The sequence below is a fragment of the Theropithecus gelada genome, chromosome 17 (genome assembly GCF_003255815.1).
Source record: "Theropithecus gelada isolate Dixy chromosome 17, Tgel_1.0, whole genome shotgun sequence".
NCBI classification, from domain to species: domain Eukaryota; kingdom Metazoa; phylum Chordata; class Mammalia; order Primates; family Cercopithecidae; genus Theropithecus; species Theropithecus gelada.
Window position 1 is genome coordinate 82,830,290 of NC_037685.1, and position 14,837 is coordinate 82,845,126.

A 14,837-nucleotide genomic window follows, 5' to 3' on the forward strand; every position below is an offset into this window, starting at 1 on the left:
ACACACCAAATTAATAAATAGATGAGTGGGCAAACTGCATTTTCAGGGTTTGGTCTGTGCTCATGCTGTCCTAAAGCTAATGCTTCGTGTGCAATGCAGTTGAGGTCCTTGGGTTGAAGGTGAAAGCTCCTCCCCCTACTCTTGGACATCCCCTTCCCCCAAAGGGCAGGGTCAGGGGCTTCAATCCCTTCCATTAAAACATTCTACTGAGATACACTGAATTTTAAACAAATAACCAAGGAGTGAGGCAGTTTGCTTTTACCAGTGGCATTTTGAAATTTACCAAGAAGGTTTTAAAAAAATAGTATTGGCACCAAAGGAATGGGAAGGGTGCTCCTGAAATGGGCAATGCAGCAGAATGAACCTCTTGGAATGACTGTAATTACATTGTCTCCCTGCTCTCCAAGCCACTGACGACGTGTGCTTACCGAGCTCTTCCCTGATGAGCAGGCCCCTCAGTCCTCTTTTTCTGGATTTGCAGCTGCATTGCAGGAGCAGCTTAAAATAACCCAAACCCAGGCCAGGCTGCAACTGATGTCGGACGCTCTAGGTTACAGAGCTTGGGGCAGCACCACCTAGAGTCTGCAGCCACCGTGGTGCATGTCCTTCTGGGGGATGCCAATGACGAGGAAGTCTCCAGAGGATTGGGACAGCCAGGAAATACAGCCTGCCCTCATCTATTAGCCTTTTCTCCTGGAAAACATGTCTGCAGGACAAACATCTGATGCCTCGGGGAAAGAAATACTGCTACACATGCTCTAAAGATGACAAATAAAATCACCACAGCCTGTTGTCATCAGGCAGGCCTGTGGTGATTAAGCAGCATGGCTGGGATTTTGGGTGCATTTGGGAGGACCCAGGCAGAAAGAGAATGCCAGAGGCTGTCAGCCTGCTGCACAGCTGCAAACACGTTAAGAGAGACAGGCAGGCAAAGCTGACATCTGTCAGGGAACAGTTAGCTGCCATCAAGCCCTTAGCCTCTGTTCAGCCCTCTGCAGGGTGTGAGATGTTTGCCGATGTCCTTCTATTCTAACACAGTCTCTTCTTCCCACACATTGAGAAAAAAGGAAGCTGAGAGTACATGCTGCAAGAAGCAGTCACTTGATTCCCAAGGTCAGTTTAGCCCAGGAACAACAATCACCAGTTCCATGGGTGCTGTGGGCCAATGCACGCAGAGTCGGATCGTGTAACTTGTCATATTATCCATGAATAACTCATTTAATCCATGAATAACTCGACGAGGTGGGTCATATTAAGCTCGTTTCACGCACTGGGAAACTGACGCTTAGCGGGGCTGAGCAGCACTGTCACCAAGGTGGAGAAAGCCAGAGAAGTAGAGGTCAGCCAGATACGTCTCTCGCACTGGAAACGCCGGTGCTCTCCTGCTCACCTTGCAGGCCTGGAGACTGATTGCAGCATCTCAGGCCAATCCCAGGGAACAGGGGACAGGCAGCTCCCACCTGAGGTGTAGGGGGCTGGAAGGGACATTCCTCTTGGGGACCCAGAGCTGACTCCTGGGATTCCCCACTTAGCCCACCTGCCACCATGTAAGGCGCGCAATGGAGCTGTGAGTCTCTGACTCTGCTACTCTGGGCAAGTCCCACAACCTCCCTGAATGGCAATGGTTCCTTGCACTGTCTGAGAACTGGCCACAGAGCACATTAGCTGAGAGACCCCGGCTCCTCGGAGTGTGGCCCACAGAGTAGCAGCCTCACAGCACCTGAGCACCAGCCCACATCTACTGAGTCAGAGTCTGAACTTTAACAAGATCCTGACTCCAGGGGCACAGATTAGAGTCCAAGACGCCCTTTTGAGGCCCACGTTTGAATTCCGGCTTCAAATCCCGGCTTGGCCATTTAGTGGCTGTGATTTCAGCTGTTACTTAATTACTCCGTCAAGAATCGATTCAGGTTTTGTGGGCCTAAATCTTATACAATCTGGAGTATTTTTCTTAAGAAAAGAAGGATATACAATTACAAATATGAAATTAGGTATAAAACTGATGTTCAGAATGTAAAGACTTCACGGCAAATTACAAATAATGAAGAGTTGGAAAGTACCGCAAAAACAGTAAACAATACAGAAAAATCATTTCATGTTTTTATCAACCAATATACGTCCACAATACTTTTATCCTGTACTTTGGGGCTCTGATTGACTCTTCATCTGGCTACGATTTTATAAAAGATAATTCAGCCTTTCCCCTAGCAAGGTTGATAGAAATGTTTCATTATCGATAGTTGGAATGTGTAGAATATGCCACTTCATGCATAGATATACTCATTAGATACAGCACTACTATTGATTTCTGCCCTAAAGATACAACAGCTACAGTGAATTGTATTTTTTGGAATTGCCATTGAAAAAGAAAACAATGCATGATGTGCTTAAAAGTATATAGGCCACATTAAGCATGCTCCTGACAAGAGAGACGTTTGCTGATGAGAATCGACTCTGCTAACAATTTTACATGTCAGATAATTGGGAGAAGTCTCCAGAGTGGCTTTGAACTCCACATGCTACAGATCTGGGGTTCCTCTGTACTGTTCATGTTCCTCTACATACACACAGAGACACACCCCTGTCACCATGCCCCTGGGTGAGTCAGGAAGTGGACAATGGGAGTAGTCCTGGGTCCTGGAAGTCATTCCTAAACAGGGAACATCTGATACACAGAAGTGGTAGCAAATCATCTGATTAGCTCTCACTCATTCAAACTAATCGTATCCCCAACTCAATGGCCTTTTCCCCTTAAAATCACTGACGATAGGCCGGGCACGGTGGCTCACGCCTGTAATCCCAACACTTTGGGAGGCTGAGGCAGGCGGGTCATGAGGTCGAGATGGAGACCATCCTGGCCAACATGGTGAAACCCTGTCTCTACCAAAAATACAAAAATTAGCTGGGCGTGGTGGTGTGCACGTGTAGTCCCAGCTACTTGGGAGGCTGAAGCAGGAGAATCGCTTGAACCCGGGAGGCGGAGGTTGCAGTGAGCCGAGATCACACCACTGCAATCCAGCCTGGGTGACAGAGCGAGACCTCATCTCAAAAAGAAGGAAAAAAATCACCGACACTTGACACAGGGAACATGTATGTGCTGGAGGGGACATCGGCATGAAGAAACCTATCTTAACCAATTACACGTGAAATATTAATAACTAACTTTGCAAACTTGCAAAGCATATTACCAAGAGAATGAATGGCTGGGCCCCTTCCAGAGCCTGACAGGAGCCTGTGCATTACAGAAGCCTTGAGGGAGAAGCTTCAGTGAACGGCCCAGTGAATGGCCCAGTGAATAGCCTCTGTACTCTGGTCTCAGAACTCTCTCCATGAAAGAGTGGGACTGATAGTATTTTACATACAGGCTGTGTGAGAGCTGGGGAGAATAGATATGTAAAGGGTTTCTATGTACTTATCATGGTGCCTGGCATATATTTAAGGTTCAGGAAGTGGTAGCTATCATCAATGCATTCTTCCCTTGTTGAAAACATCTTATTTTAGTCTGCATTTTAGTTTAGAGAAAGGAGCCACATGGAGCCAGGCGCTGGCTTGGGTTTGGCCCTTCCAGCCATCCAAGCATGGACAAGCCCAGCCCTCCTTCCTAGGTTTGCATCCCAGGCAGGGCCTGGCTCCCTGGGGCGCCATTGGCCCAGAGCCCCTCAGGGTCACCTCAGGTTAGTTACCCAAGAAATCCTTAAGTTTCATCTTTTAAATCATCCACCTAAAATTTATTTTACCTCAGTGATTTCTCTTCTGAGAATCCTAAACACACTCCTTCCCCCTTCAATTAAACCAGCAAGAATTCAGTACCCTTCTACCCCTTCAACCCTTCCTCCACCCCGAGCATTCCTGTGCATCATTCTCCGGCATTATTCTCACCGCATCCTCAGGCTCTGGGAAGCTGCGTGAGCACCTGAGGTGATCCAAACTCGGGTCTGTCTCCCTCACCAGTGTTTTCTCCATTCTCTTACGCGGAGGAGGACAAGTAAGGCCCCGTTAATGCTAACCTGTGGGCTTAAGCCCTAGTTCCCTGCCTGTTGACCAGGCGGATATTCACTAAAGAGCATGAATATGACTTACAGGTGGCAGCCACCTCCCTCCTAGTCCCACACTGCACCTGCGAACATCACCATGGAGCTCCGCAGGGCAACTGTTCCTTCCTCATCTAAGTGACTTGCCAGTGGACCAGCGACATCCCAGGTCTCTCTTTCTCAACAAATGGCAGCAGGTTGGTGGGGATGTGATGCTGCCAGGTGAAGGACAAGTTTTATTAAGCCTGGGTAAAAGATGGGGCAGCTGGGGACAAAGAGGAGTTTGCCCAGAGAGGGTGCACAGGGAAGGAAAGAGGGTGAGAGCAGAAGAGGAATTCCAGAGGAAATAATATAATTCAAGAACAAAGATGGACAGGTACCCCTAGGTCCCTGAATCCTCCATGTTCTGCCACCCCTGCCCTACTCACATATCCAGGTACCCTTACACACCCAAGCCAGTCCAGTGAACTGTTTTCTGGGAGACGCTAGGGAAACGCACACGCTGCTGAGGACTGGTGGAACCAGTGAGTCTTGCGGTTTAAGGACAGTGTTCCTCAGGGCTGTGCAGAAGGGCTCTGCGCTAAAAGCAATTCTGCTATTTACTAAGTATGTGTTGGGCAAGTTACTTAACATCTCTGAGTTCACGTTCCTGAGCTGTAAAACGCGTTGATGGGGCTTAAACAAGATGACAAAAGTGCCTGCAGCAGCCACCCGATAAATCCTAATATCACAATCCTGGGTTGACCCTGGTCTCTGCCCGCAGGGAGTTCTGAATTCTTATGTCCCAAACTGCAAACTCAGTGTCCTCTGAGAACATCGCCCCTCTCCTCCCACCTCTAGATGTTTCAATAACTTCTTTCCTGTTTAATGAGAGATTTCACCCCAGTGTCCTCTCATTCCCTTCTGTCCCTCTGGGAATTTCTTCCATCAATTTTGCTGCCTTTTTCATACTTGTCACCTGAGCTTCCAAATATTGATCTCCCTCCATCCTAAAAATACTTCTGTGCCTCATCCCTGCATGCTCGAATGCGATCTTCCTTCTCCTCTTTACCATCACACTTCTCAAAATAACGATCGGCATTTCTTGAATGTTTCTCTCCAAGACCCTCTGTGAACTCCGAGTGCCAATTCCAGCTACGCCTCAGGGTCAGCACTTCCTCCTGCCACCTCTGCACCTTCAGCCGCTCTCCATCCTGGAGACAGCCCCTTGGTCCTCATCTCAAGTCCTCTGTAACACTTAATGCAACTGACACTTCCCTCTTTAAAAATCTTTCTCAATGTCTGAATATTTTAGAATTATACACTGCAGTATGAAGGAGTGGAAAAACATGGCATCTGGGATTTACTTTAAATTACCTCAGCAAATAAAAAAGAGAAAAAGAAAAGGAGGAATAGAAGAAGCAAAAAGGATATGGCAAAATCTTGACAATTATTTAATTCAAGATATTCAGGGTGGGCATATGGGGATTCACTCTTAAGTCTCTGTATTTCTACATACAAAGCAGTTGACATTTTCCATGTAATTTTTTAAACTTTTTATTTAGTTTTTGGAACAAGGTCTTGCTCTGTCATCCAGACTGGAGCACAGTGGTGCAATCACAGCTCAGTGAAGCCTGAACCTCCCCAGCTCAAGCAATCCTCCCACCTCAGCCTCCCGAGTAGCTGGGACCACAGGGACACGTCACCATGCCTGGCTAATTTTTGAATTTTTTTTTTTTTTTTGTAGAGACAGGGTTTTGCCATGTTGCCCAGGCTGGTCTCAAACTCTTGAGCTCAAGCGATCCACTCACCTTGGCCTCCCAAGGTGCCAGGATTACAGGTATGAGCCACCATGCCTGGCCCATAATTAGAAATTATTTTTCTTTCCTGGACCTCTTTATCACACATCCCTCCTGGCTCTGCTCCTTTCTGAAACCTCCTCCTATTCCCATCTGTTTCTTCTCTTTCTCTAACTGCTTTGTGAAAAATAAGTGCTTCCCAAGGCCCTTGCTCACCTCTGTGTGAGGTGCCGGTGGCCAGTGCCGAGGCCCGGGTGAAACTCCCCAGTCCACTGCTTCACCTGAGCCTGCTGTGAAGGTGAGCCGATGCTATGGCTTTAGTCCTGCCCTCTCGACAAACTCCAGACCCACAAGTATTTTTAAAAATTTACACATATTTTAAATATGTATATAAATACAGAGAATAAGAAGACAAAATCCCTGACCCACTACCCAGATTTAACTAGTGCTGATATTTTGGTATATTTGCTTCAGTTTTAGAAATAACAAGTTACAAATATAGCGAAGGCCCTGACACACCTCTCCCAGACCCCATTCTCCTCCCTTGCTCCCCATAGGAAACCACCGATCTAAAGTTGGTGTATAGCCCCAGACCATGTTTGTACTTTGACCACAGAGGCTGGTGTCTAGAACAACACATAAAGTGATTTTTTTAAATCTTCATGACTCTTTAGGTATGTCTATAATTTTTTTCACTCAACACTGTGTTTTCCCCATATTGATACACAAAGATCCTGTTGGTTCATTCTGAACGCTGCAGAGTAAGTACTTTCTCTTATGACACACACTGCAGGTTGTCTGTCCACTTCCCTAAGCAGACCTCTCAGCTGTGTCCCAAGCGAATGATGCCAAGGTGACCTGCCTTTGTGGGTCTCCTGCTGTGCACCTGTGTGAGCATGTTGCTCTCCTCACCTGCCAGCGTCCCTGTAACACTTCCTTGTGCTTGTTTGCTTTTCTGACTCCCCCACTCAAATGCAAGCAGAGAAGGCATTCATTTCATCTCTATGCTGTTAGCGCATCATGCCTAGCTCATAGTGGATTAATATGAAGGAGAAAAAGAAGGAATGAAGGAAAGGAAGGAGGGGGACTTTCTATCATCAGGCTGAGGAGCTAAGGACTAGGTAGTACGTGGAATTATTTTGTGGAAGTCCAGGTATGACATTGTAGTGAGGAATCCAAGAGGCATTTTAATAGCAATGTATATGCCTGCAACCAAAGAACATACTCTCAGCAAGTGTTTTACCTCTCAGCAGAAAGATGTGAGCTGCTGTCTGTATTTTGCACGGCTCCTAAAACAGGCATCTGATAAAAGCTAGTTATAGACTATTTGGTGTCATTTTCCAGATGAAGGGAACTACATGGTCTCAAGTCAGCTAAGACTCAATAGAGAAAAGATAAGACTGACAGTAATTCAGCCAACATCTATTTCCACTCCTGCTCTGTGCCAGGCAGCCCAGTTGAGCCCTAAGGAGGGTCTGGGTAGGGCATGGCTTCTTCACTCCCCTACAATCCGCTCATGTCACGCCCCTCATTCAAACCCTCCAATGTCTTCCAGCAGCTTTGCAATGAAGTGTCAACTTCTTGCTCTGCTGTTCTCTTTGAGATCTGGGCCTGTCCTTCCTGCCTCCCTCCGTCCTACCCATGTGCACCAGTGCTGACCCTCCCAGCCGGGTCCCCTCAGGGCTTTCATGCTTACAGGGCAGCATCTTCCCACGGCAATCCTCCTCTCCACCTCTCATCACTGCCTCCTCTACCCTGCTGTCCTGCTACAGGGTCTTCATGGCACTTTCCACCGACAGAAATGACAGGATTTGCCTATTATTGCTGTCTCTTTGTTCCGCTAGAATGTAAACTCACGAAGGGCAGGAGCCTTGTCGGAATGGTTTCTTTGGTGTAGCTCCCTCACCTACAACTGCGACAGTCACCTAATGAGTATTTGTTGCAAGTGGACTACTGGTGGCCTTCAGATTCTCTGCCCCACGGTGCCTGAGGCCCAGCTGTGAACCTGCAACACTGCTATACCCCAATTATGGATTCCCCTTTGACTCAAACTCATTTCATTTTGTTTCTGATAACTGCAATTCACAGTTCTGCGATGCCTGGTGGGAGAGGAACTAGGCAGAGAGCTCGCTGGATCAGGAGGCAGCCACTGAGTGCTGACCCTGGTCAATACGCAGACATTGATGCAAGAACTGAGAAGCGGCTGCACATCTCTCAGGCTGTCAAGTACCTGCAGTGACCATGAGCAGTAAGGTGTGTGGCAAGAGATGGGGCAAGCCTGGGTTTTCCTTCAAGACCTGGTGCAGAGCAGGCGTTTGGATATCTAGCAGGTTTGCCTCTCAATCCATAAACCTGGGTCTCTAGTGAATTGCTATTCCAGCTTCTAATTCCACTCGGCTGGAAATTACAGGTTGGTTGTTACTGGACTCCAGGAGGCTCCCGAAGTCTCACAGGAATCCAGGAGACTTAAATGATCCAAGGGCAGGAAAGAAGGCTGCTCATTCCAGCCCAGCCGCAGATTTGCTCCTCAGTCTTCAGTGTGTAAGCTCAGAGCAGTTCCTGTGAGTCCACTTCCAGGCAAGGGAATCTACCTGGGGGCTGTGCCTCTCTAAGGCACACCAGGTAGCCTCTGCCTCGGAGCTCTTGCTGTCAGAAGCCCACCTGAGCACACATCCAGGCAGCACCTGTCCTCTGCTCACCCAGACCACAGGGGAAGCTCTGGGCAACTCCTCTTCCAGGACATTACTGCAGCATATGGAGATAATGGTCTGCTCTACCTTCAAGCCATCAGAACTTAAGGGGCTCAGGCATCTTTCTCTCACAGACATGTGCCTGCTGCTCTCCCCGCTCTTCCACTCAGCTGGGGAGCGGAGGTCCCAAGCATTTTCTCAGAAACTCAACTTGATGTAATCTTTCTCACATTTTTTCTCATCAGTGTTCCTCCCCACCCACTGTGTGCGCGCGTGTGTGTGCGTGTGTGTGTGTGTTGGGGATATGTGTGTTGGTTCAGCCTGATCATGCATTCTCTCCACTCCTTCTTTATACATGTGGGTTATGTTTTTTAAAACATAACCGTCAAGGCTTAATGTCTTTGTTTTCTTGTTCCTCCCTCACACCTCTCTGCAGGCAGCCCTGGCCTCTGACGAGGGAGTGTCACAGGGTGGAGACGGCATATCAGTTCATCCTTTACAGACCATCCAACCGCAGGAGTTATCGCTTGAAAAAAGGTTTCACAGATCGTTGGGAAATGCTGGGCACATGCCCTTTTCTTCATGACTCACGGGGCAGATAAACACATAAGGGTCACCTCCAGGAAAGAGCCCTGTTTATACACTAGTGATTCCCAAATGCGCTCAGCTTCAGAGGCTGCTTTAGAGAAGTCTTAGGTGGGCGTGGCCCAGGCTTAGGCTCCTGTTCCCAGGACTGCTGTATTTCTATATACAAAGCAGTTAACATTTTTCACGACAATTTTTACAATTATTTTTATTTATTTAGTTCTGGGGACAGGGTCTCATCCTGTCACCCTGGCTTGAGCACAGTGGTGTGACCACAGCTCACTGCAGCCTAAACCTCCTAGGTGACAGCAGTGACTCCTGTGGGACAGGGATCACACCTGCAGAAGAGCTCAGGTGGGTGGATTCACTTCCTGTTGCAGCTGTAACAAACTACTGCAAACTTCACGGCTTAAAACAATGCAAATTTGTCCTCTTACTGTCCCAGAGGTTGGAAGTTTGAAATGGGTCTTATGTGCTAAAATCAAGATGTGGGCAAGGCTGGGTCCTTCTAGATGCTCTAGGGGAGGATCTATTCCTTGCCTCTTCCAGCTTCTGAGGCCACTACAGTCCTTGGCTTGTGGCCCTGCCTCCATCTCCAATTAACATCCCTCCAACCTCTGCCTGTATCATTGCCTCTCCTCTCTGATCCTACCTCCCTCTTAGAAACACCCTTGTGATTATCTGGGGCCACCCACATGGTCCAGGGTCCTCTTGCCATGTCAAGACCCTTAATCACATGTGCAGGGCTCCTTCTGCCCTTCACAGGCTCTGAGGATTCGGATGAGGATGTCTTGGGAGTCACTGTTCTGCCTGCCGCAGGGTGTGGTGCTGGAGGCATGGAGTGGGCTGTCTGAATCCTCCATCAGAGTCAGGTGATAGCCATGTAACCTCACATGGAGCTGGCTGGATGATTCTTGGACAAGTCTCTGTTGGCAAATCCCGATGAGCCCCGGGCACTCTGCACTGCAGCCTGCCAACGCCAGCAGGGATGGGAGACTACACTTTTGACAAACCAAGTCCAGTCCTAGACACTGAGATCTGGGCTGCAACTCAGTCCTCCCTGCCCCATCGCCTGTGATGGGACCTCTCCAGAGACAGAATGCAAATGGGCTGGTAAGGAGCTGCTCTGTGAGCTGACAGGCTTCACTGCCACCACCACAGCCACCTGGGGCAATGGAACAGGTGGCTCGTTAAGGCCAGGAAAATCAACAGTGTCAGTTGTGCCACACCCACACTGAGGTCGGGTGCCAGCCCACGGCCAAGCACCAGACCCTCAGGCAGCACATCTCACAGTGGAAAGTGCCGGCAGCCACCACTCAGATGCTTTGGGGCTGGGGCTGGGGACTTGAGAGCCACTGGTAGGACAAACAGCTCCAAAGTTGCCTGTTCAAAGAAGAAGAAGAGAGAAAAAGAAGGGAGGAGAGAAGGAAGGGAAGGAAGAAAAGGAAGATGGAAGGAGAGAAGGGGGTGGAAGAAGAAAGAGGAGAGGAGGGGAGGGAAGGGAAGGGGAGGGGAGGAGAGGGGGACAGTCCCCCAAGCCCAGTTAGCCCTCAGCCACCCCTGCAGAGATGAGCAGCTGTCCTCCAAAGCTAGGAGGCGCTCTGGTTTCATAGCAGGTGAACATCAAGAGAAAATCTCACCCACTGGCAGCAGTTTGGTCCTATTTTCCCCAGGTGGGTACCTACCTTTTGGCACCCCTCAGATGAAGCCCCTTTGGGGGCTCTATGAATTATCTCGAGTTAACAATAAGCTTCAGGCACCCTCAGGGCTTGGGGCTGGGTAAAGAAGAGAAGGAACGACCTACTCCTGATCAGTTTTGAAAATCACCCCTTCCTCAACCTTTCAGCTACCCTCCCGCTTTGCAGCTGCTTCTCCCCGGTGCCCTGCCCTTTAGTCACTCCTGTCTGGGACTGGCCACCTGGTGGCCTTCTGGAGGGTGTCACCATACTCAGATGTCGTTTGGACTCTCCTCCCCCACAGTTTAAAACAAAACCACCAAAAAACCACCCCCTCAGGCCGGGCATAAGTGGCTCACATCTGTAATTCCAACTCATTGCGAGGCCAAGGCAGGAGGATCACCTGAGCCCGTGGGTTCCAGACAAGCCTGGGCAACATGGCCAGACCCTTTCTCTAAAACAAAAACAAAAAAACAAAAACCTCTTTTCCTCTTTCCCTCGGTCCCAGGAGAGGGGGTGCTGGGTCTGTTGAGGGTCTTCACAATAATGCCAGTGGGTTTGAGTCCAGGGATAGGGCCCCCATCTGCCCTGTTATTCTTCCTAGGACCCCCACTTCTGCATTTTTGGGGCCGCAGTTCAGAGAAGGGGGCAGGGAGGGGATGGTGATGTCTCCTGAGTTGGGGGAAGAGAAAGAAGAAAGCACTGCCTGGCTGTGCCTGCTTCCTTCCCTCCTGCCTGAATTCTGCCTGTCCCCAAACAGTGTGGCCCCACTCAGCCTCCTCATCCCCTTTCCTGCTCTCCCCAGCAGCCAGGCTGCACCCCCCACTGCATACAACGATCACACACCACCTGGATCATAAGCCCTCTCCTCCCCTCCTGAGCAAATCCCTCCTGTGCTTGACCTTACTCAGTTCTCACCCTCTCTGAGCAGCATTCCCAGAAGATTTCTTCTCTGTATCTGATATAAACTGTATTGCGGGAGGAGAGATTCTGTGGCCCCTCCAGTATGTTTGGGAAATGTGGATTCTGTGCTGCAGGACTTCTCAGAACCTTTGATATAACAACATCTGCCGGCAAGGGGTGAGCCAGTACACGTAAGGACCTCAGGCCCTTGACACCTCTTCCTCTGGGAAGCCTTCCTGGCATTACTAGAGATTACTCCTTTCTAAATTTCTCTTGCACTTAGAAGGAGTGCACCACTGTTTAGCTCTTTCTTAGTCGCTCACTTGTTTTCCCAAAACTCCACTGCCTTTGTCTAGGCCCCCGCTAGCAAAGCAGCTTGAGGACAGGGGTCCTGTTTCATACCAGGCTAAGCACCTGGCAGGAACATCACATTTCATCGACTGACTTCTAAAACTGATTTAAACTAGTAGAAAATAGGGTCAGCTTTCTGGTAATTTCTCCACTTAATTGTCCTCTTACATCATCAGCAAAAGTACTGCCTGTGAACACTTTCCATAGAAACTGAAAGAAACGAGGAAGTGATTCTTAGAACAGATGCTACCAAAGATGGAATTAACTTTTTCTTTCCTTGTATTGATCTAGATGGTTTATCAACAGCAATACACACACCCCTACACATCACACACACACATACACATACACACACACCCCTACACATCACACACAAATACAGCCACGCAGAGCTATCCCAGACAGCCCCTCAGTTCCAGTAGTTACAGAGACGCATAGAGATGCGTACCAGAGCCTTCCTTGGTAACTCTTGCCCCTTCCACACTTCCTCCCACAACTTGCCAAGGAGAGATGCTCTGCCTGTTCTGCCCTGACCACGTGGCTTTCCCCGAAACACCCCTTTCCCACCCAGGCCTCCACCTTCATACTCTTCCATGAAATCACACTTCAGTGCCAGCCCAGATGCCACCCTTCCTCCCCAAAGCTGAGACCAGACATGATTTTTTCTCCTCACCAAATCCCTCTCCTAAGACACAGGAGTTCCTTCTGTCATTAGCTGTGTGTAGCAGTCTGTTTATGTGTGCAGTGGTGTGTGGTGTGGTGCATATGTGTATGTAAATGTGTGTGGGGTATGTCTGTGGTGCATATGTGTCTATGTGTATGTGGTATGTGTGGCATATGTGTATGTGAGGTGTGTGTGGTGTGTATGTGACTGCTGTGTGTGTGGTATGTGGTGTGTGTAGTGACACATATGTGTGGCGTGTGTCTGAGTGTGTGGTATGTGCCGTGTGTGGTGTGTGTGTGAGGTGTGTGTGTGGCGTGTCTATGCGTGTGTGGTATGTGGTGTGTGTGGCGTGTGTGTTGTGTCTATGCGTGTGTAGTATGTGGTGTGTGTGGTGTACATGTGTGTGTCTTGTCTTCCCTGCACTGGTTGCTTGAGGCAGGCTCTGTGCCTTCCCTGAATCTTCCCAGGCTCAGTGTGGGCACAGGACTCCCCTGGGGACCTGGAGATGGGAGCCCCTCCTGCAGAGACCTCCTTGCTGTGGCTTTTCTCTTCCTCACTCACAGTGGATGAAGCCACCTCCAGTTCCACAGCTCCTGCTCTGGTGACTTCCCAGTCACCGGGAGAGGCCAAGCTAACCTGGGTCCCTCCAGGAGATCCATTTCATAGGCAGTGGACACAACTCACTAGTCCTCCCCACTGCCGAGGTGAGGGCGTAGTCAGAGCAAAGCCATGGATGACACAGGGGAAAACCCTGGAGAATTAGAGCAGGCTGAATGTTTAGGCTCAGAAAGGAAGAGCCCGTGAGAGGCAAAAAGGTTAAGGCCCCTTCAGGGTTGGGGCGTGTGTGTGTGTGTGTGTGTGTGTGTGTGTGTGTGCGGTGGGTGGGGACAGGGATGTCCTGGGAGCAGAAGGGACAGAATTATCCTCTGAATGCTCTAAGGTGGGACAGGGAGCAAGGATAATTGACAGTGATAGCACAAGTAACATTAAAACATTACTAGATCATTCTATGATGCATTTATACTTCTAAGCATCATGTTGCACATCATAGATATATACAATTTTATCTATCAATTTAAAAAATAAAATAATAAAGCAAACATATATAAAACACTGTTATTCAGAAAAACAAAGAATAACTAGAAATGGGTGGAGCTTTAAGGGAAAAACAAAGCCCCCAGCCTGAAGCGTCTAGTGCTTCATACTTTATAGGAAACCCCAATAAACCCAAATAAGTGTACCCTACGTCACAAACGGGCAATATCAGCTTCTTTGAGGCTCCCAGAAGTAACAAGTGTTAACATTTTTAGCTGGATCTAAACTTATGTAGATTTTGGCATTAATTCCGAACACTAAATAGGAAGGAGAAAATGGAAGTTTATAAAACACCCATATTCCTCCAAAATAAATAAATAAATAGACGATCCCATTACCGCTCCCCACCCCACCCTGGGAACTATTAATAGCAGGTTATTCTGTGATTAAAATCACACGATGCCACGGCCCACTCGTTGCTGTGATGGAAGTACCATACCACTGTGCTGGGTTTATATTTAGCCCCCAAAGCTGGGTCATCAGAAATAGCAGAGCAAGATTGTTCTATTTTAATAAAAAAGTAGTACATTATTTAGGAATTCATATCTAAAGGTGATGTCATTCTGTCCTGGAGAAAACAGAAAGATATTTTAAAAGGTTGCTGAAAATGATCGAATTACTGAATATACGGCAGGTGGGCTGAATGAGACAAGGTCCCGTCTTCTAAACCCAGACTGAAATGCCACATTAAACACTCATCACTTTCCTCATCTCCACACTCTTGTTCACTAGCACCCTTTACACTCACATCCTCAATCCCCACTGTGCACCGGCATCACTCAGGCAGTCAATAAATATTTTCCAGGAGCCTGCATCCCATTCCAGGGCCATCCCAGATACTCCCCGAGAGCTTTTACTTCTCTAGTCCCTCCTTGGGGAGGCCACATCGGTGCCATTCTAACGATAACTGCCTTTTATGAGTGTCCGCCATGTGCCACGCACTGTGCTAGGCATTTTATATACATAATTCCACTTAACCTTCACAAGCCACTGAGGCAGCAGTGAACTCATTTTACACCAATTCAGAAGCTCAGAATGGTGAATGACTTTCTTAAGGGGTACAG